Raw genomic sequence first — 22,814 nt, forward strand, 5'->3', positions numbered from 1 at the left:
TGCTTTACAGTTGATTATCCAGTTGATTACCCTGTGATGACCTACACTGAATAGACAAGATCCTTGCTTCTAATTATCATCAGTGCTCCTCTCTCTCCCGTTACCAATATACACCCTCTTTAAGTACATTTCGCTAACAGAAAGTGAGTGAAATAGAGACTCCACCCAGGAGGGGACTCACCTTTTAAATAACTAGCAATGTATTTCAAGAGTAAGGTGGCAGGTGTGGGGATGTACTATCCTAATGGTGTGACATTACAATAACAGACTTTTTTAAATAGTTCATTGAAGCTCATAGTTTCTAAAAACCAAAATCGGAGGGAAAATGGGATCATTAAAGTGATTCTTAGCATACTGTGATGTGGTGGAATTGGGCAGTGCTAGGTTAAATAACAGAATATTCCTTTACGTAGTTTGATTTTCCAATGGAAAAAGGGGATGTAGCTCAGTGGTAGAGCGCATGCTTTGCATGTATGAGGTCCTGGGTTCAATCCACAGCATCTACATTCAATCTCAACTCTTTGGGGAATTGCTTTACAGTTGATTAAGCTGTGGTGACCTACACTGAATAGACAAGATCCTTGCATCTAAATATCATCAGTGCTCCTCTCTCTCCCGTTACCAATCTACACCTGCTTTAAGTACATTTCGCTAACAGAAAGTGAGTGAAATAAAGACTCCACCCAGGAGGTGACTCACCTTTTAAATCACTAGCAATGTATTTCAAGAGTAAGGTGGCAGGTGTGGGGATGCACTATCCTAATGGTCCTTAGTGTGACATTGCAATAACAGACTTTTTCAAATAGTTCATAGAAGCTCATAGTTTCTAAAAACCAAAATCGGAGGGAAAATGGGATCATTAAAGTGATTCTTAGCATACTGTGATGTGGTGGAATTGGGCAGTGCTAGGTTAAATAACAGAATATTCCTTCAAGTAGTTTGATTACCCTATGGAAAAATAAGATGTAGCTCAGTGGTAGAGCACATGCTTTGCATGTATGAGGTCCTGGGTTCAATCCCCAGCATCTCCATTCAATTCTCAACTCTTTGAAGATTTGCTTTACAGTTGATTATCCAGTTGATTACCCTGTGATGACCTACACTGAATAGACAAGATCCTTGCACCTAATTATCATCAGTGCTCCTCTCTCTCCTGTTACCAATATACACCTGCTTTAAGTACATTTCGCTAACAGAAAGTGAGTGAAATAGAGACTCCACCCAGGAGGTGACTCACCTTTTAAATAACTAGCAATGTATTTCAAGAGTAAGGTGGCAGGTGTGGGGATGCACTATCCTAATGGTGTGACATTGCAATAACAGACTTTTTCAAATAGTTCATTGAAGCTCATAGTTTCTAAAAACCAAAATCGGAGGGAAAATGGGATCATTAAAGTGATTCTTAACGTACTGTGATGTGGTGGAATTGGGCAGTGCTAGGTTAAATAACAGAATAATCCTTTACGTAGATTGATTTCCTTATGGAAAAAGGGGATGCAGCTCAGTAGTAGAGCGCATGCTTTGCATGTATGAGGTCCTGGGTTCAATGCCCAGCATCTCCATTCAATCTCAACTCTTCAGGAAATAGCTTAACAGTTGATTAACCTGTGATGAGCTAAACTGAATAGACATGATCCTTGCATCTGCTTATCATCAGTTCTCCTCTCTCTCCCGTTACCAATCTACAACTGCTTTAAGTACATTTTGCTAACAGAAAGTGAGTGAAATAGAGACTCCACCCAGGAGATGACTCACCCTTTCTATCACTAGCAAATTATTTCAAGAGTAAGGTGGCAGGTGTGGGGATGCACTATCCTAATGGTCCTTAGTGTAACATTGCAATAACAGACTTTTTCAAATAGTTCATAGAAGCTCATAGTTTCTAAAAAACCAAAATCGGAGGGAAAATGGGATCATTAAAGTGATTCTTAGCATACTGTGATGTGGTGGAATTGGGCAATGCTAGATAAAATAACAGAATATTCCTTTACGTAGTTTGGTATCCTTATGGAAAAAGGGGATGTAGCTCAGTGGTAGAGCGCATGCTTTGCATGTATGAGGTCTTGGGTTCAATTCCCCAGCATCTCCAATTGATCTCAACTCTTCAGGAAATTCCTTTACAGTTGATGAAGCTGTAATGAGCTACACTGAATAGACAAGATCCTTGCATCTAATTATCGGCAGTGCTCCTGTCTCTCCTGTTACCAAACTACACCTGCTCTAGGTATATTTTGCTAGCAGAAAGTGAGTGAAATAGAGACTCCGCCCAGGAGGTGACTCACCTTTTAAATCACTAGCAATGAATTTCAAGAGTAAGGTGGCAGGTGTGGGGATGCACTATCCTAATGGTGTGACATTGCAATAACAGACTTTTTCAAATAGTTTATAGAAGCTCATAGTTTCTAAAAACCAAAATCGGAGGGAAAATGGGATCATTAAAGTGATTCTTAGCGTACTGTGATGTGGTGGAATTGGGCAGTGCTAGGTGAAATAGAATATTCCTCTACGTAGTTTGATTTCCTTATGGAAAAAGGGGATGTAGCTCAGTGGTAGAGCGCATGCTTTGCATGTATGAGGTCCTGGGTTCATTCCCCACCATCTCCATTCAAATTAACTCTTTGGGGAATTCCTTTACAGTTCATTATCCAGCTGATTACCCTGTGATGACCTACACTGAAGAGACAATATCCTTGCATCTACTTATCATCAGTGCTCCTCTCTCGTTACCAATCTACACCTGCTTTAACCAATCTACACCTGCTTTAGGTATATTTTGCTAACAGAAAGTGAGTGAAATAGAGACTCCACCCAGGAGGTGACTCACTTTTTCAATCACTAGCAATGTATTTCAAGAGTAAGGTGGCAGGTGTGGGGTTGCACTATCCTAATGGTCCTTAGTGTGACTTTGCAATAACAGATTTTTTCATATAGTTCATAGAAGCTCATAGTTTCTAAAAACCAAAATCGGAGGGAAAATGGGATCATTAAAGTGATTCTTAGCATACTGTGATGTGGTGGAATTGGGCACTGCTAGGTTAAATAACAGAATATTCCTTTACATAGTTTGATATCCCTATGGAAAAAGGGGATGTAGCTAAGTGGTAGAGCGCATGCTTTGCATGTATGAGGTCCTGGGTTCAATCCCCAGCATCTCCATTCAATCTCTACTCTTTGGGGAATTGCTTTACAGTTGATTATCCAGTTCATTACCCTGTGATGACCTACACTGAATTGACAAGATCCTTGCATCTGCTTAACATCAGTGCTCCTCTCTCTCCCGTTGTTGCAAGCCCGAGCAACCAGTCAAGGCTTAGAAACAGTGGTCAGGGACAAGGGTCACACAAGGGTCAAGAGGACAGGAGTTCAGGACTTGCTGGTGAGGACAGAACTAGGCAAAGGGTCAAAAGACAAGCTGTCTTCTCTAGATCCACCCATGGACACACCCCTGGGCCCGCCCCTAACTCCACCTCTGGCGGGAAAAGAAGGAATGGCATGGAGTGAGGAGAGGTCCAGCTGGACCCAGGAGCTCTCAGGAATGCTGAAAGAAGATCTACAATTTGCTACCAATATGAAGATTTATGACCTGTGCTCTCATTCCAGGAGTGCAGCATGTAACTTTTGTGCCCTCATGTGAATACTGCATGTAGTGAAATGATACTAAATGTCTTATGTAGAGCTAAAAAAGTGTATTTGGTAGATGACCCCTTGACCTAAACTGTCAGGAGAGAATGACTTGTGACTCTTGCATTGTTTAGAGCAGTCTCAGAAATGATATAAAAGGATGCAGCTCAGATCGAGGAGGGGTCTTGTTCTTCAGTTCTTGGGGAGATTCTGAGAAGACAAGAGCTGGTGTAAACTGACTCTTATTTAATCATTTTGAACTAATTCCTCCGTGGGGGATAGTAGTTGTTTTTTACTTTACCCATTTTTGTATTTTGATTTTGTAATAAACCTTTTTTGAAAAAGAAACATAATCCTGATTCTTTCAGGTTTTCTCCAAAGCTTCACGTTTGGAGCCCTGGCCATAAATTGCACAGAGGTAAGCATGTCGAAGATCGGTCTCTGAATTATCAGGACTTACTTTACAGTTTATAACAGAATAATATAAAGAAACCTTAAGATAAGGGAAGTTTTAACTTCTCCCTCCTTGCGGGTAACGAGTTGTCTTAAGGGCGATAAAAGCAAAATATTCGAGGTTATTTTGGCTCTGATTGCAGGTTGAAAAAGTCTCTAATCAGCTGGAAGGTTGGATTAATAAATAAATTGATAAACTTATGATAGCCTGATCAACTAGCATAAATCATTTTATAGTTACCAACCTCCCACATAAGCTGTTAGAGGCGCAATTAATTCCGGGTAGCCCAAACAATTGCTGAGAGGCTTGGCTTGCCTCCAGACTTCTCTCTAGTATCTTAACCAAAAGGTAACGAGTTTAAAAGAAGTGTAGCACTCTGGGGCTGGCTATTCGTGCAAGTCATTTCACCTTTAAAATAAAAGACAAGATTCTAATTAGGTAGTCCAAACCCGGATCTAGTACGATTATACTCGTCGATACACCCCCGAACCCTGATGGATGCACCGTCTCATAAGTTCTAACGGAACTGGGTTTTAAAGGAACCGGTAAATGGGACGGGCACGCGACATGGCGCCTGCAACGTGAGGCTAATCGGCGAAGGTTTAAATATTAGATACCGGACTATTCGACGTAGAACTATGTCTTTTAGGCTGATAAAAGCTTACGCACTATGGACCTGATAAGCTTATAACCTTGGAGCGAAAACCGCACCAATTTCTCGAAAAGGAAGGAAATTTGGGAGAACGGACGATTAACTCAAAGAGGTATAAAGAAATCACGGCTTTCCGACGTAAGAAAAGCCAAGGATAAAAGCTAGGCAAAAAATAAAAAGGAATAAAGAGTAAAAATAAAGAATAAGACGTGAAAACGAATAAAAATAAAACAAATAATAAAAAAGAGAAACTTTCAACCAGCCATGGCAGATAGATCTTTAACGGTAAAACCGGAAAATGTTCTCCTTAATGTGACATTTGTCACCGGAGAAATAGAGACATTTCAAGGTGAACCACAAAGCGTTTTGGCAGTATCCTGTAACCGGAGTTTTCATAACAAGGCCGAAACGGCTCAAGCCGCAGCGGAGCGCTGTCCGAATGCTGAAACTCAAGTAAAGAATAATCATGTATTTCCGTTAGTGGGTGATTTGGTGATTCTAGCAGAACAACAAAATGATCCTGTTTTTAATCAGATAGCGTGGTGTTGTTGGGAAAATCCAGCGAAACTCCCCACGGGCGAGCAGTATGAGATCCTTCTGGGATTACTTGAGCAAATACCAATTGGACCGGAACCTTTAGTTCTCACTCCATTTGGAGTCGGGCAGTACCGATGTGATCAGGGAGCGATGTACTCTGCTATGGCGGAGTTCGTGGTTCAACAGGCTAATAGTAGAACAATTTACTTCTTATCTAGAAGCAAAAATGAGGCAATTCAAATGAGACAGGCGTTATGTAACCGACTGGGGATCACGGAGCTCCAAGCGGAAATGTACCGGAGACGAGCTGCAGTTGAAATGTCGGACTCCTGGGATGAAGCCCAATCGGTTCCGACCGCGCCCCCTTTGTATCCAGCGCTCCGCGGGGAATTCCCTGTGAGCCCCGGTTCCGAGAGCGGATTTCCTCCACCCCCACCGAACCCGCCTGACGCGGTTCGGCCGGCGCAGTGGAACCCGTTTCTACATGTACAAACCCCTGCTCAGGTGCCCATGAGAGGAGCGGAGAGACCGCCCACTGAACAGCATGTTGCTGCATGGGACAAAGACGAGACTCAGAGACGGTCAGGGGCTGAAAGGACTCCAAACCCAATTCCTTTTCCCCCGTTAGAACCGCATAGTCCCGCGGCTCCTCCGAATCATGTTATGATAGGTCAAGAACCGGTGATAATTTTATCAGGCGAGAAAATAGATGCGGAGATCCGAGAAGAAGATGTGTTGATCTTTCTGAAAGATCCACAAAGTTCTGCCAGTACTACGTCCTCATTAAGTTCTCTGAGGAGACTTTTAGGGGCAGAAAGCAGAAATACTATGATTCCGCTGGTAGATCGTAATTACGAAGCTGGAGAAATTACTACTCTCTTAGACAAGCAATTAGGGAATCTGGAAGGTCGTGTCAGCGCTATTTCCATAATTAACGTAGACCCTCATAATCCCGACATCTCTTTTCACCAAGCTTGGGAGCGGGTGGTGTCAGAAGCCTTGGATTTAGGAGCGCGACGGCTAGTGTTTAAGCTTAATAACAAACCCCAGGTGTGTCGGATAACTGAAGCATATGGCGCAGGTTTGGTAATTTATTCCGAAGCCTCTAGCAGGCTAGGAGACATCCCGGTTGTAATTTTAGTGGATAAGTCAGCCTTGCCGCGAGTAGAGAAGAAAGTCAAACATTGGTTTGAGGCCAGAGACAGAAGCAGCGAGAGTGAGGCTGAATCGGAGGAAGAACAGGGTTCCCAACTGGTGGTGCGTGGCACACCCAAAGGGACGCTCAGGTCAGAATGCGAATCCCATCAAAAATGCAGCACTCGGATCCCTGGAGGCAAAACACCTGAAAAAGTGAGTTGGTTATCCCCAGTTACAGCCCATGAGCAAGGCGAGAACAGAGAAAATGTAGAGCAGCAACCCCAGAGAGCAGAAAAAGGAGATGAGACAAATCCTATGGTTTATGGCATTAGAGGACTAAATAAGAAAAGCCGTCCAGTACAGATGAAATATTATGACCCTCAGGCACCTCCTAACATAGGCCCAGTTAGACCGGTTCCAGAACCAGGACGAGGCCAGTTTGCAATTAATACAGAGGGAGACCAGAATTATGCAGGAGAAGAAGCAGAAAATCCTTTTCCAGACTGGTACCCTGTAGATGGCTTCACGGCTTCAGCAATTCAAGCAGCAAAAAGTAGGGAAGAAGTCATGTTGCAACCAGGATGGGGGCAACCTTTTAAGCATGCTTATTTAGGCCAAGGATATGATTTTTATCGCGGTGGATGTATGGCTAGAGATTCGGCAGTGAAAACTCACTGCTACTCGCCGTGCAGCCCCTCCCAACCTTTGGATGTAAACCGAAGCACTCTGCAGGGAGAACAGCTTAATTCAATGCCTAAAGAGAGAATCCTAGAACAGGAATATTCCCCATATTGGCAAACAGCTCAGGAACAGTCAAGAGTAAGCTTAGGACATTTTGATCATACCATTCTGCCACAAAGAGCATCGGGTGAGACAGACGCTGGGTATGTACAGAGACTTCAGGATCGAGGCATGACGATTGAACAACTTTCAAGTCCAGAAATTTCTCAGGTTATAGCATTAAAGAACGATCTGCGTTTAACCCCAGGAGCCTCGTTGATGTCCCTGGCGGAGAGTTCTCCCAGAGGGATTGGTGAGGATTCTGGTGAACGACGGAGGAAAGCTTTAAGCTCTGAAATCAGTACAGGAAAAGTTACATTAGCGGGGTGTTTGGGAACAATCGCAGGGCTTTCCCAAGTACAGCAGGAAAAACTTTTAGCTGATCTGCCCGGGGGATTAATGATGGCTGCGATGTGGCCTAATCTCTCCCCTGCAGAAAAAATCAGACAAGCGCAGGCGTGGGATCGCACGAGGGAATTTAAGCAGTCAAAAAACGAATTAGGACGGCAGGCCGGAAACAGATTGAAAGGTCAGATACCATCCCCTCTGCCCCTCCACACCAACAGCAAGGGAGCCAATCAGTGAGTTCTCAACCGAGGCAACTCCCACCCAGAGCAGAACCGAATCAGAACCAGAGAACCAGGGGCCAAATGGACCCAAATGCAAGGCCGTTTTTCATGGGACCCCCCGGCTGCCCTGTGGCTCGACCCAGGAGAGCGAATCCGGAGGAGTGGGCCCGGATGACCAAAGAACAGAAGGAGAAGTTGATCCAATCAATCAAAGATTGGGACGCGAAATACCACAATCAGAGAAGACCGCCACCACAAAAGTAGAAATAATTGAGGCGCTCTCATCTCATACGCATTGGGATGGGGAGTGGCTTAAAGTAAAATACGAAAATACAAAATACATTTTAGATACCGGGGCATTAATATCAGTAAAGCGTGAAAATAATCCGATGGAACAAATAGGATACAAGAATGTGATACTCGCAGACGGCTCTGTACGTAACATGGCAGTTCATAAAGATGAACAGGGAATTCTTTACATAAAAGGTGCAGAAAACTTAATTAGTTTAAAGGATTTAGTTAAAATAACGAAAGACCCAGCACAGCATGTGAGTTTTTTAGGTGAATTAGATATGGATAGTCTCATTAAAGAACAACTGGAGAAGACTAGTTTGGACCCGCACAAACTCAGAGAAATAATCCAGAAAGGTAATTGGGCTACACACAAAAATGATTGTGGCAGAGTAAAAGAACAATGCATTATTAAAGGAGCGATGCCCGCCAGGGAAAAGCAGTATCCGATCAGAGAAGGAAGAGATGAGATCAGATGTACTCTCGCTGAGCTTAAAGAAAAAGGGATAATCGAAGAGAAAGATACATTATCCACCTGTCTTCCCATTCAAGCTGTTCCTAAACCTGATGGCACCTACAGACTGGTACACAATTTAAAAGGTTTAAATAGAGTGACTCCGCACGACGTGCGTAAAACTTTTGACCCATACATGCAGCTCCGAACCATGCCTATTAAAAAATATAAAACATGTATCGATTTGGCTAACGGTTTTTGGTCTGTACCTTTAGCGCAAGAAAGTCGAGCTAAAACTGGATTTACATTTGAAGGAAAGCATTTTCAATGGTGCGTTCTACCTATGGGATGGGTAAATGCGGCGAATAAATTTCAAAGTGTCGTACAGTCATATCTGGAAGGTTTACCTGTCGTTCAATATATTGATGACATATTTTTCACGCATGATTGTGAAAGCGAACACCTGAAAACTTTGGACGAGGTGGTGACCAGACTGACATATGCAGGATTCAAACTCAACTTGAAGAAAAGCCAGCTAGGACGCACAAAAGTTACGTTCCTAGGTTTTGAGGTGTCAGATTCAGTGGCGGTACCTTTCACATATTTACAGAACATAACACCCCCGCATGACTTACTGACGCTGGAAGGTGTAATCGGACAGCTTCAGTACATTTCCAGCAACGTCCGTGATTTTCGAAACATCATTGATCCCATAATGTCACTTAAAAAAGGTCTCAGAACCAAAGTGGGTCAGAAACTGGTGACGCACAACCGCAAACTGAGCTCACAGGAGCTTGAGACTTACCAAGCAGTGATGGTTAAAATAGGTGCTAATCTAGTGAATCTTTCAAATAGAGAGCATCATGAACCGTTAGCTGTAAGAGTGATTGTAGGACAGGATTTCACAGAGTGTTTATTTCAGAACTATGACAGCAAGAGTCTGATAACATGTAAAGGCTATAGACTCGCACCAACAGAGACCCGTTACACGCCCAGCGAAAAGGTGCTGACCACCCTGATGAAACATAAAGATATGATGTTCGCTCTGGCCGGATCGCAAAAAATCATAATTCAATCTACTGATTATATGATTAAAGAACTTCGGAAAGATCTCCTCCCACAGGCGAGGGCCGTTTTACCCAGATGGGCAAAGTGGGAGATGTTATTGGCAAACCCGCAGATTCACGTGGAAGGAGAAACAAAACTTAAGCCTGACAGGAAAGAGGTTGTTAAAGCCATAAAACCAGAGGCAGTTTACTACACTGATGGATCTAAGAAAACAGCAGATGCAGACTTCTGTAAGTGGGGGTTTGTGAGACTGCTAAAGGACAGGAAATATCAACAAGCTGGACAGACTGTCGGATCCGCTCAAACTGCAGAATTGACGGCCGTTGTCATGGCGCTTGCTGACGCGTGTAAGCTGAAGCTCAAATCAGTAAGATTGGTCACAGACTCTAAATACGTTAAAGACGGGCTGGATGATCATTTAGCATTTTGGGAAGCTAAAGATTTCCAGAAAACTGATGGAGAAAGATTGGAACACGCTGACTTGTGGACTTTAGTATCGTGTTATAAGAAAAAATTACAGATTCAGGTGACACATGTAAATAGCCATACAAATGGAAAAAGCGAAGATGAAATCGGAAACGCAGAAGTGGATGAATTAGTACAAGCTCGCGCTTTGTTTCTACCCACAGCGTTTTTACAGAACAGGAGCGCGGCAGCTGATGAAGAGCTGGTGACATTTGCGCATAAAAATTACGGACACGTAGGAGTATTACGGTTGCGTGAGATTTTCAAAAAAGAAAATATTTCTGTACCAAAGCTGAAAGAACTAACAGCACGAGTAAAAGCGACGTGTGAGTCGTGTAAAGTAAAAGGAGGGGCTCAACCCGTGATTTATGACCATTTGCCCATCATGTGTGATGTGCCGGGGGTGCATTTCAGCACGGATGTTGGTGAATGTGCCTCTAGAGGGGTGAACGGACATAAGTTCTTTTTGGTAATCAAAGATAATGGACCAGGTGATCAGAGCAAGATAATACCGCTGAAACGTGTCACAGGAAATACGGTCAGCATGGCCTTGTCTCTACACCTGCCCCTCACGTGTGAGTCACTCCGTTCGGATGGAGGACCTGAATTTAAGAATGACAAAGTTTCTTGTCTGCTTGAATCAAGGGGGATAAGACACATTTTTTCTATCCCTTACGAGTCCCACACTAACGGAATAGCAGAAAGAGCAGTTAGGACGATAAAAAATCACATCCTGACTAACCTGAGCTCCCGATGGGATACACCGGAGGGAGTTTCAGAACTAAATGTGATCCTTAATATGACGAAACTGAAAAGAACTGAGAAAAAAACTAACCCGGAACACGTCTCTGTGTTACAGAAAGGTGAAAGAATTTGGGTCAAAAGAGGACCGGTTCGAAAAGGAGATTGCATTAAGCATAATGTAAGTGGTCCCTTTATAATAAAAGACGTAACTGGGAACGTGGTTTTAACTGACACTGGTTTGCGCGTTCACCCTCATCAAGTTATAAAATAACTCTGAAAAATAAAAGTAATTAATTGAAAAAATAAATAAATAAATAAATAATTTTTTTTTAATTAATTACTTGATTAAAGGTCATGGCTGGGCCAAAATCTAGTGAAGAAATGACTTGTAAGATCGCAGGTGCTACGGGCCTAATTTTGCTAACGAAGGGGGATTGTGTTAGAGATTGTAAAGTGGCTATGTTTCCGGGCTTCATAGAATCTGCAAATGCGTATCTTTACGCGCAATGGGGAGGCTTGAAGCCGGGAACATGCGTGATATGCAAATCTCTGTGCACCCTAATTAAATGGTCGGGGCTCCGGGAGCAGAAGCCCACTCACCTGGAGAGAGGAACAGACTTGCATACAGGTGCGGTGGAGCTGTCTGCTCCCATTAAAATATGTTTTTGCGGAACCTGCTTGAGGAATAATCCAGGCATCATCTCCTGGCAGGTCTGTGAATGCACCCACAGAGGTGAAATCAAAGATGGGTGCTGTTTCACGAAGAATGGTGTTTTGACTACCTGCTTACCGACAAGCCAGCCAAGTATGTTTTTTGTAGGAGAGCTGCTCAGGAATCCTAGCCTGGTGAAGCCGGTTAGAGATTTATGGGTGGAAGCTTATCCATTTGTGTTCAAGCTCAAGACCAGAGAAAAAGGACTGGAAGAGCTTCAGGCTCGGTCCAAATTTGAGTCTATTAAGAGCTTGATATTAGGACAACAATTTGGTACGCTGGCTGATGCATGGGAAACAGGTACACAGATTGGGGTAACTCAAGAGTATAAAGACGACAGATGGGGAACTTATCTGTCAGGGACTCTGGACTGGCATACAGGATTGTCTGTTCAGGAGCCCCCAGGGATGCGTAAGCGTGTTACATCATACCTGGTTGAGCTGAAGAGTCTTGGACCAGGGGCGGAGCGTAAGTTCATGCCTTATCAGTTAACTTTGATAGAGGTAATAGACCTGTCGGGTCGCGTTTGCAGCTCGGCTGTTAACATAGTGACCACCCGGAGAGGAGAGGCATATTGGCCTAAGATTTATGGGACTGCTCACACTAGAATGTCTCGTAGAAGGCTGGTCCCCAATCTGACTCTACCTAACTAGAGCAGGGCGCTTTCATTTCCTGCTGATTTTTATGCTTCTGTCTTACAGATGTTATCTACGCAGAAGCATAAGAGGGAAAGCAGCAGAAAACGAAAAGTGGTCAGGTATGCAACTCCGGCGGGAGTTGACCCCAAAGTTAAAAAGAGAAATGTAAATATTCCGAAAGGAAAGGATTGGATAATAAAATGGATTAAATGGGCCTTTTTTATCCTTTTCGAATTTAGCCTCATAGGATTAAGTATAGCGATTGCATATGGGGTACATGTATATCTCCGAACGTATCATGTGTCCTCGGTGACATATAACATAACTCACGGAGGACCGCAACAATTAATAGGGAATTGGAATGTATCCAAAATTAAGCTGTTATGGCCCAAAGAAGATTTTAATGAGAATATAACCACCTGCATGATAGCAACACAGATTGGATTCAAGATTTGTAGTGTAACAGGGAACAAAACTGGCTGCCTGCGCTTGCCCTGTGGAGAAAATGGATTTGACCGGATCATGGCTACACCCTCCGTGACATCATTTTCTGCAGCAGAACAGGAGGAGAAGAATGACACGGAGTGTGGTGAGACCGGCCCATGGGCGGAGTATATGGCAGTCTTAATGGATCACACAGGATCCACAGAGCTTGATCGATCTTGTCAGATAATATTGAGGAAAAAGAAAATCTTAAATCAAACTTCAGGTGAAGTAGAGTTGTGGGTTTACAAATATTGCCTTAGAAATGATTTAGAATGGGGACACAACTTCACCACTTTCAAAGTGATAAAGATAGAAAGATGGTGGCCTCGTAGAATCGAATTTGGGTGTTTTCAGACCAAAGACAGTAGTTTAAGTTCCTGGCAAACAGGAAATATTACGCATTGGTATCAAAGATTATCAAGAGGGAGGGAACGAAGAGATGTTTGCCCGACCCCCCCTCCTAACACAACACTAAAATATGATTCCTTGTCCATGATAGGAGAGAGTCACATGTGGCAGAAAGTAAAAGATAATGTGATTAAATGGTTATCAAAAGTACCCCCTGCAATGTCTGATCCCCTGGCTGAGGCAGAGGAAGGTGAAGAGACCGTTCCTCTCTTTCTAGAGCCCGGTATGCGGGGTAAGAGATCTACTTCAGACTTAGCTCGACTCTTACGTAAAGGTCATAGTGAATATGCAAATTACACAGGATATCAGAATTATATACTTCCCACTAATAGTACATATTTTAACTGGACATTTTTCTGCCTCCATAATGAGGTAGGCCTTCAGCCTCAAGGATGGGAACTGCATCCAATACGACACACTCTTTATACAGAATGGGTTTATGAGGTTCCTAATTTTAAACACCCAAAAGTAGTGCAATGGATGAAAAAGGATCAATCTGATCCCACTAACTTAGATACAGGATTCCATGCATGGAATGAGGAAACTAGGCTCTGTTTAACCAGGAAAGCGAATAATAGCGCTGTATGGCAAGGAGGCGAGCCACTTAGAATAAGGATCGCAGGAGCATATTATCAAAAAGGTACAGCTACTCCTGATAGTATAATTGAGGCAGACTCCATCTTCGAAGCAGTAAATGAAATGATTAGACCAACTCATAAGAAAGATTTTTATCACAGTCCCACATGGGCTAGAAATTACACCTTAATGCTTGAAGGATGTCAGGTGGAAGTCTGTAATAATACTAAAGGGTTAACTAGAAGGATGTGTATTTTTTGGTATTCACAACTATATGGATTAACAGTTGGAGGTCTGCGTCCAGACACATTAGGAGATCGAGAGTTTTTTAAACCTAGGCCTCCTTATCTAAACATAGCTACTTTAGGAACTGGAGAATTATGCTATAAAGTCTTACGTGGTTATATGCAAAGAGATATTCCAGAAGATTATAGATATTACAGAAAAGGAATGTACGAGACGTATCCTATGACATACTGGTATGGAGAGGGATATAATAAGCAAAAATATGATTATTACCCCCAGGACACAAGGATTGAAGCAGAAACATTTGAAAGAAAATTAGTGGGAACTAAAACTCTTGTGATGGAACATGGTCAACTTCGAGTTAAAACAAATTGGTTTTCTATTGATAAAACAAATACTTGGGAAGTAAATGATACAAAAACAGGAAATGGTCTTTTAGATCGTATAATGATTATGAATGATAAAGTTGGAGACTTAGTGCCACCTGGATTTACAGCGCCAGGAACGACGAAATGGGGAGCGTTTAGTCTGGTCAATTTCAATTACCTTAACGGGTTAGGCATAGACCATCATGTGTGTTTTAATGAACCGAGAATAGGGAAAAATCCTCAACCAGAAAGATTCACAATTGACCCTGATGCACCCAAAGAGTTTCCTAACTTCAGAAATTTCCCAAATTGGGATCTGAGAAGTGGTTTTTGCTCACCATTTCGAAGATCGTTAGATCAGCAAAAAGCCGACTGGTTTGATTATTTTGCATATGGCATAAATGGCACATTACGTCATGTGAGTCTGATAGTACGTGGTGTGAATGAAATTATGAGTGACAGTGTAGTGCAGGTTTCTAACAATGTAATTCAAGGAACTTCTGATTCAATGGGCATGTTGGTAAAAGGAGTGAGAGAGCACATCATTAGGCCTGTCTGGGACGCTCTGTTCTGGCCCCTCTGCGCTCTAGGATTGATGTGTGGGGTGATTATTTTAATAATCGGTATGATTTTGGCCTGTAAAAACAACAAATGGCAGTTGACAGGAAGAAAGCTGTTAGGAGAAAGGAGAAAGGACCTGGTAGATCCAGATAAGATGGGAAGAGAGGTGTCAAGGTAGAGGGAGTATTAGCCCCCCTTCTTGTTGCTCCTGTTTAAGTGCAGGCCTCTCTGCACCGCGTGTCACTTGCTCCTTAACTGTCAGTCTGTAACTTGAAGTGAACCAATGGCTCATCAAACTCATCCTGAATCTGAGCTGATTGACGCTCTGAATCTGGAGGTATGTCAGGATTTTGTAACTATTTTATCCAGTTTGTCTTTAGGATGTTGTAGACATTTCATAACTGGTGTACACTTGTTGTGAGGATTATTGTTGTAAAACTATGCCTGCAGATAGGAATTGTAGTGTGGTTCTTCCTGCAGCTTCTGATGATCTATTTTCTCCTATAATTAAGAAGTGTTTATGCAGTAATGCTGTTACTTATTGCTTCATGGAATGAGTTATATATCTCATGTGGAACATATTTTATGTTCCTTCCAGATGGACTCGATTCGGCAGAATATCATAGAGGGATTAATCCCCTCCGCAGGTCCATCAACTGTTTTCTCTCTGAATGGCGCATACTATTTGTGCACCGTGAATCGCGGGAGGGATGGATTGCCTCAGACTAAGACAATCGGGCTCCAGTGTGAACATGCTACGATGAATAAACGCTGCGTGTCTTGCAGGTTTATTCAGTACATCCAGACCAAATGGAAAAGGGATTCAAGCGGGAGACTGATCAGGAAGACGACATACTAATGTTGTCCTCCCCGGGAGTACATGCCCTGCTTGAGCAGGCCCACGACGAGGAGCTGACAACGGCGCCCTCATCTGACGTGGCTGAAGAGGTTGTATCAGTAATGACGGCAGCTTCAACATGCGTCCCGTGTCCTGATGTGATACGTGAAATCCCTATGGTCTGTCTAAGTAGTGAGCCAGCAGGCATTCCTTCCCCTGTCCGAATTGCACCAGGGAGAGAAATGAGATGGAGGATTAAATCCCAGAAGGGGTGTTACTTTGTTTGTCAAGGCAAGATTATAGATTGCTTTCAGTTTATGAATATTTTGTCTGTAAAGACTGGATGGTTCGGCCCAGAAGTCTGTAACTCTTTTGGAACCGCACCTTTGTTGGATACGAAAAATCATGTTTTGGTTTTCAGCGCCAGCTTCCCACCTCAAATGATGGGATCGCTTCCGCGTGGAGAGGCTCCGGTGATGGATTTATCTTTATTCTTTCTGGGCGAAGATCCCACAGATGGGAGAAAGCAGTTTAAAGGTTATGTAACAACCCGCAAAGGGACCTTGTGTTTACCCGTAGCTGATGATGGCATTATGATGAGAATGAGGGTTGATGTGGAGGCCACAGTTAGGTGTCTGAGTGTTCAGCCGTTCCTGAGTGAGATGGATGCTAGATTTATGAAAGCTTGCATTGCTGCTCTATCTTTTTATGGTCCTTTGCCTCAGTACGTCCTCATGGGGGATGTTGCAAGCCCGAGCAACCAGTCAAGGCTTAGAAACAGTGGTCAGGGACAAGGGTCACACAAGGGTCAAGAGGACAGGAGTTCAGGACTTGCTGGTGAGGACAGAACTAGGCAAAGGGTCAAAAGACAAGCTGTCTTCTCTAGATCCACCCATGGACACACCCCTGGGCCCGCCCCTAACTCCACCTCTGGCGGGAAAAGAAGGAATGGCATGGAGTGAGGAGAGGTCCAGCTGGACCCAGGAGCTCTCAGGAATGCTGAAAGAAGATCTACAATTTGCTACCAATATGAAGATTTATGACCTGTGCTCTCATTCCAGGAGTGCAGCATGTAACTTTTGTGCCCTCATGTGAATACTGCATGTAGTGAAATGATACTAAATGTCTTATGTAGAGCTAAAAAAGTGTATTTGGTAGATGACCCCTTGACCTAAACTGTCAGGAGAGAATGACTTGTGACTCTTGCATTGTTTAGAGCAGTCTCAGAAATGATATAAAAGGATGCAGCTCAGATCGAGGAGGGGTCTTGTTCTTCAGTTCTTGGGGAGATTCTGAGAAGACAAGAGCTGGTGTAAACTGACTCTTATTTAATCATTTTGAACTAATTCCTCCGTGGGGGATAGTAGTTGTTTTTTACTTTACCCATTTTTGTATTTTGATTTTGTAATAAACCTTTTTTGAAAAAGAAACATAATCCTGATTCTTTCAGGTTTTCTCCAAAGCTTCACGTTTGGAGCCCTGGCCATAAATTGCACAGAGGTAAGCATGTCGAAGATCGGTCTCTGAATTATCAGGACTTACTTTACAGTTTATAACAGAATAATATAAAGAAACCTTAAGATAAGGGAAGTTTTAACTTCTCCCTCCTTGCGGGTAACGAGTTGTCTTAAGGGCGATAAAAGCAAAATATTCGAGGTTATTTTGGCTCTGATTGCAGGTTGAAAAAGTCTCTAATCAGCTGGAAGGTTGGATTAATAAATAAATTGATAAACTTATGATAGCCTGATCAACTAGCATAAATCATTTTATAGTTACCAACCTCCCACATAAGCTGTTAGAGGCGCAATTAATTCCGGGTAGCCCAAACAATTGCTGAGAGGCTTGGCTTGCCTCCAGACTTCTCTCTAGTATCTTAACCAAAAGGTAACGAGTTTAAAAGAAGTGTAGCACTCTGGGGCTGGCTATTCGTGCAAGTCATTTCACCTTTAAAATAAAAGACAAGATTCTAATTAGGTAGTCCAAACCCGGATCTAGTACGATTATACTCGTCGATACACCCCCGAACCCTGATGGATGCACCGTCTCATAAGTTCTAACGGAACTGGGTTTTAAAGGAACCGGTAAATGGGACGGGCACGCGACACCGTTACCTATCTACACCTGCTTTAAGTACATTTTGTTAACAGAAAGTGAGTGAAATAGAGACTCCACCCAGGAGGTGACTCACCTTTTAAATCACTAGCAATGTATTTCAAGAGTAAGGTGGCAGGTGTGGGATGCACTATCCTAATGGTCCTTAGTGTGACACTGCAATAACAGACTTTTTCAAATAGTTCATAGAAGCTCATAGGCTCTAAAAACCAAAATTGGAGGGAAAATGGGATCATTAAAGTGATTCTTAGCATACTGTGATGTGGTGGAATTGGGCACTGCTAGGTTAAATAACAGAATATTCCTTTACGTAGTTTGGTATCATTATGGAAAAAGGGGATGCAGCGCAGTGGTAGAGCGCATCCTTCGCATGTATGAGGTCTTGGGTTCAATCCCCATCATCTACATTCAATTTCAACTCTTTGGGGAATTGCTTTACAGTTTATTACCCTGTGATGACCTACACTGATTAGACAAGATCCTTGCAACTAATTATCATAAGTGCTCATCTCTCTCACATTACCAATCTACACCTGCTTTAAGTTTATTTTGCTAACAGAAAGTGAGTGAAATAGAGACTCCACCCAGGAGGTGACTCACCCTTTAAATCGCTAGCAATGTATTTCAAGAGTAAGGTGGCAGGTGTGGGGATGCACTATCCTAATGGTCCTTAGTGTGACATCGCAATAACAGACTTTTTCAAATAGTTCATAGAAGCTCATAGTTTCTAAAAACCAAAATCGGAGGGAAAATGGGATCATTAAAGAGATTCTTAGCATACTGTGATGTGGTGGAATTGGGCAGTGCTAGGTTAAATAATAGAATATTCCTTTACGTAGTTTAACTTCCTTATGGAAAAAGGGGATGTAGCTCAGTGGTAGAGCGCATGCTTCGCATGTATGATGTCCTGAGTTCAATCCCCAGCATCTCCATTCAATCACAACTCGTTGGGGAATTGCTTTACAGTTGATTATCCAGTTAATTACCCTGTGATGACCTACACTGAATAGACAAGATCCTTGCATCTACTTATCATCAGTGCACCTCTCTCTCCAGTTACCAATCAGCACCTGCTTTAGGTACTTTTGCTAACAGAAAGTGAGTGAAATAGAGACTCCACCCAGCAGGTCATTCACTTATTAAATCACTAGCAATGTATTTCAAGAGTAAGGTGGCAGGTGGGGGGATGCACTATCCTAATGATCCTTAGTGTGACATTGCAATAATAGACTTTTTCAAATAGTTCATAGAAGCTCATAGTTTCTAAAAACCAAAATCGGAGGGAAAATGGGATCAATAAAGTGATTCTTAGCGTACTGTGATGTGGTGGAATTGGGCAGTGCTAGGTTAAATAACAGAATATTCCTTTAGGGAGTTTGATAACTTTATGGAAAAAGGGGATGTAGCTCAGTGGTAGAGTGCATGCTTTGCATTTGAGAGGTCCTGGGTTCAATCCCCAGCATCTCCATTCAAATTAACTCTTTGGGGAATTGCTTTACAGTTGATTATCCAGTTGATTACCCTGTGATGACCTGCACTGAACAGAGAAGATCCTTGCATCTACTTATCATCAGTGCTCCTCTCTCTCCAGTTACCAATCTGCACCTGCTTTAGGTACTTTTGCTAACAGAAAGTGAGTGAAATAGAGACTCCACCCAGCAGGTCATTCACTTATTAAATCACTTGCAATGTATTTCAAGAGTAAGGTGGCAGGTGGGGGGATGCACTATCCTAATGATCCTTAGTGTGACATTGCAATAACAGACTTTTTCAAATAGTTCATAGAAGCTCATAGTTTCTAAAAACCAAAATCGGAGGGAAAATGGGATCATTAAAGTGATTCTTAGCGTACTGTGATGTGGTGGAATTGGGCAGTGCTAGGTTAAATAACAGAATATTCCTTTAGGTAGTTTGATAACTCTATGGAAAAAGGGGATGTAGCTCAGTGGTAGAGTGCATGCTTTGCATTTGAGAGGTCCTGGGTTCAATCCCCAGCATCTCCATTCAAATTAACTCTTTGGGGAATTGCTTTACAGTTGATTATCCAGTTGATTACCCTGTGATGACCTGCACTGAACAGAGAAGATCCTTGCATCTACTTATCATCAGTGCTCCTCTCTCTCCCGTCACCAATCATCAGTGCTCCTCTCTCTCCCGTCACCAATCGAAACCTGCTTTAGCTACATTTTGCTAACAGAAAGTGAGTGAAATAGAGACTCCACCCAGGAGGTGACTCACCTTTTAAATCACTAGCAAAGTATTTCAAGAGTAAGGTGGCAGGTGTGGGGATGCACTATCCTAATTGTCCTTAGTGTGACATTGCAATAACAGACTTTTTCAAATAGTTCTTAGAAGCTCATAGTTTCTAAAAACCAAAATCGGAAGGAAAATGGGATCATTAAAGTGATTCTTAGCATACTGTGATGTGGTGGAATTGGGCACTGCTAGGTTAAATAACAGAATATTCCTTTACGTAGTTTGGTATTTATATGTGAAAAGGGGATGTAGCTCAGTGGTAGAGCGCATGCTTCGCATGTATGAGGTCTTGGGTTCAATCCCCAGCATCTCCAATTGATCTCAACTCTTCAGGAAATTGCTCTACAGTTGATCAACCTTTGATGAGATACACTGAATAGACAAGATCCTTGCATCTAATTATCATCAGTGCTCCTCTCTCTCCCGTTACCAATCTACACCTGCTTTAGGTATATTTTGCTAGCAGAAAGTGAGTGAAATAGAGACTCCACCCAGGAGATGACTCACCCTTTAAATCACTAGCAATGTATTTCAAGAGTAAGGTGGCAGGTGTGGGGATGCACTATCCTAATGGTCCTTGGTGTGACATTGCAATAACAGACTTTTTCAAATAGTTCATAGAAGCTCATAGTTTCTAAAAACCAAAATCGGAGGGAAAAAGGGATCATTAAAGTGATTCTTAGCGTACTGTGATGTGGTGGAATTGGGCAGTGCTAGGTTAAATAACAGAATATTCCTTTATGTCGTTTAACTTCCTCATGGAAAAAGGGGATGTAGCTTAGTGGTAGAGCGCATGCTTTGCATGTATGAGGTCCTGGGTTCAATCCCCAGCATCTCCATTTGATCTCAACTCTTCAGGAAATTGCTTTACAGTGGATTAACTTGTGATGAGCTACACTGCACAGAGAAGATCCTTGCATCTAATTATCATCAGTGCTCCTCTCTATCGCATCACCAATTACTACATCATTTAGGAACATTTTGCTAACAGAAAGTGAGTGAAATAGAGACTCCACCCAGGAGGTTATTCACCTTTTAAATCACTAGCAATGTATTTCAAGAGTAAGGTGGCAGGTGTAGGGATGCACTATCCTAATGATCCTTAGTGTGACATTGCAATAACAGACTTTTTCAAATAGTTCATAGAAGCTCATAGTTTCAAAAAACCAAAATCAGAGGGAGAATGGGATCATTAAAGTGATTCTTAGCATACTGTGATGTGGTGGAATTGGGCGCTGCTAGGTTAAATAACAGAATATTCCTTTATGTAGTTTGACATTTTTCAGGAAAAAGGGGATGTAGCTCAGTGGTAGAGCGCATGCTTTGCATGTATGAGGTCCTGGATTCAATCCCCAGCATCTCCATATGAAAACAATTCGTTGAATCTTTGCTTTACATTTGATTATTAACTGATGAACTGCACTGAATAGAGAAGATCCTTGCAACTAATTATTGTCAGTGCTCCTCTCTATCACGTCGTCAAACACTACCTCCTTTAGGAACATTTCGCTAGCAGAAAGTGAGTGAAATAGAGACTCCACCCAGGAGATGACTCACCCTTTGAATCACTAGCAATGTATTTCAAGAGTAAGGTGGCAGGTGTGGGGATGCACTATCCTAATGGTCCTTAGTGTGACATTGCAATAACAGACATTTTCAAATAGTTCATAGAAGCTCGTAGTTTCTAAAAACCAAAATCGGAGGGAAAATGGGATAATTAAAGTGATTCTTAAGCGTACTGTGATGTGGTGGAATTGGGCAGTGCTAGGTTAAATAACAGAATATTCCTTTACGTAGTTTGAAATTGTTATGGCAAAAGGGGATGTAGCTCAGTGGTAGAGTGCATGCTTTGCATGTATGAGGTCCTGGGTTCAATCCCCAGCATCTTCATTCAATCTGAACTCTTTGGGGAATTGCTTTACAGTTCATAACCCTGTGATGACCTACACTGAATAGACAAAATCCTTGCATCTACTTAGCATCAGTGCACCTCTCTCTCCCGTTACCAATCTACACCTGCTTTAGGTACATTTTGCTAACAGAAAGTGAGTGAAATAGAGACTCCACCCAGGAGTTGACTCACCTTTTAAATCACTAGCAATGTATTTCAAGAGTAAGGTGGCAGGTGTGGGGATGCACTATCCTAATGGTCCTTAGTGTGACATTGCAATAACAGACTTTTTCAAATAGTTCATAGAAGCTCATAGTTTCTAAAAACCAAAAGCGGAGGGAAAATGGCATAATTAAAGTGATTCTTAGCGTACTGTGATGTGGTGGAATTGGGCAGTGCTAGGTTAAATAACAGAATATTCCTTTACGTAGTTTGATTTCCTTATGGAAAAAGGGGATGTAGCTCAGTGGTAGAGTGCATGCTTTGCATGTATGAGGTCCTGGGTTCAATCCCCGGCATCTCCATTTGATCTCAACTCTTCAGGAAATTGCTTTACAGTGGATTAACCTGTGATGAGCTACACTGCATAGGGAAGATCCTTACATCTAATTATCATCAGTGCTCCTCTCTCTCCTGTCACCAACCTACAACTCTTTTAGGAACATTTTGCTAACAGAAAGTGAGTGAAATAGAGACTCCACCCAGGAGGTGACTCATCCGTTAAATCACTGAGTGTGTTTATATGCAGCCAGTAACCCTTTTAAAACACGAATATTCACAATAACCCGGTTCCGCTCGGCCATGTAAACACCGCCAAAAACCCGGATATGCTCATAACCGGGTTTTTAAAAACCCGGTTACAACACCTGGGGCAACCCTTTTCTAACCCGAATGTTTTGTTGTGTAAACGCATATCGGGATATCCCCATCAAAGCGCGTGTTCTGCGCAT

At 42.5% G+C, this 22,814-nt stretch overlaps 1 protein-coding gene and 13 non-coding genes across 16 annotated transcripts in view; 13 read left to right on the forward strand and 1 right to left on the reverse strand.

Moving 5' to 3' along the window:
* m1ap (meiosis 1 associated protein) overlaps positions 1-22,814 on the reverse strand; it is a 175,017-nt gene that overhangs the window by 132,695 nt on the left and 19,508 nt on the right. The gene's annotated exons all lie outside the window — the stretch shown is intronic.
* On the forward strand, positions 435-506 carry trnaa-cgc (transfer RNA alanine (anticodon CGC)). Its single transcript has one exon. It is a non-coding gene; the product is annotated as a tRNA-Ala (tRNA).
* On the forward strand, positions 1,491-1,562 carry trnaa-ugc (transfer RNA alanine (anticodon UGC)). Its single transcript has one exon. It is a non-coding gene; the product is annotated as a tRNA-Ala (tRNA).
* trnaa-ugc (transfer RNA alanine (anticodon UGC)) lies at positions 2,017-2,089 on the forward strand. Its single transcript has one exon. It is a non-coding gene; the product is annotated as a tRNA-Ala (tRNA).
* trnas-uga (transfer RNA serine (anticodon UGA)) lies at positions 2,533-2,604 on the forward strand. Its single transcript has one exon. It is a non-coding gene; the product is annotated as a tRNA-Ala (tRNA).
* trnaa-ugc (transfer RNA alanine (anticodon UGC)) lies at positions 3,085-3,156 on the forward strand. The gene has a single exon. It is a non-coding gene; the product is annotated as a tRNA-Ala (tRNA).
* trnaa-cgc (transfer RNA alanine (anticodon CGC)) lies at positions 18,578-18,649 on the forward strand. Its single transcript has one exon. It is a non-coding gene; the product is annotated as a tRNA-Ala (tRNA).
* trnaa-ugc (transfer RNA alanine (anticodon UGC)) lies at positions 19,114-19,185 on the forward strand. Its single transcript has one exon. It is a non-coding gene; the product is annotated as a tRNA-Ala (tRNA).
* trnaa-ugc (transfer RNA alanine (anticodon UGC)) lies at positions 19,649-19,720 on the forward strand. The gene has a single exon. It is a non-coding gene; the product is annotated as a tRNA-Ala (tRNA).
* Positions 20,216-20,287, forward strand: trnaa-ugc (transfer RNA alanine (anticodon UGC)). Its single transcript has one exon. It is a non-coding gene; the product is annotated as a tRNA-Ala (tRNA).
* Positions 20,741-20,812, forward strand: trnaa-ugc (transfer RNA alanine (anticodon UGC)). The gene has a single exon. It is a non-coding gene; the product is annotated as a tRNA-Ala (tRNA).
* On the forward strand, positions 21,266-21,337 carry trnaa-ugc (transfer RNA alanine (anticodon UGC)). The gene has a single exon. It is a non-coding gene; the product is annotated as a tRNA-Ala (tRNA).
* trnaa-ugc (transfer RNA alanine (anticodon UGC)) lies at positions 21,792-21,863 on the forward strand. The gene has a single exon. It is a non-coding gene; the product is annotated as a tRNA-Ala (tRNA).
* Positions 22,317-22,388, forward strand: trnaa-ugc (transfer RNA alanine (anticodon UGC)). The gene has a single exon. It is a non-coding gene; the product is annotated as a tRNA-Ala (tRNA).

This window comes from Nothobranchius furzeri, chromosome 2, assembly GCF_043380555.1.
Source record: "Nothobranchius furzeri strain GRZ-AD chromosome 2, NfurGRZ-RIMD1, whole genome shotgun sequence".
Lineage (NCBI taxonomy): Eukaryota > Metazoa > Chordata > Actinopteri > Cyprinodontiformes > Nothobranchiidae > Nothobranchius > Nothobranchius furzeri.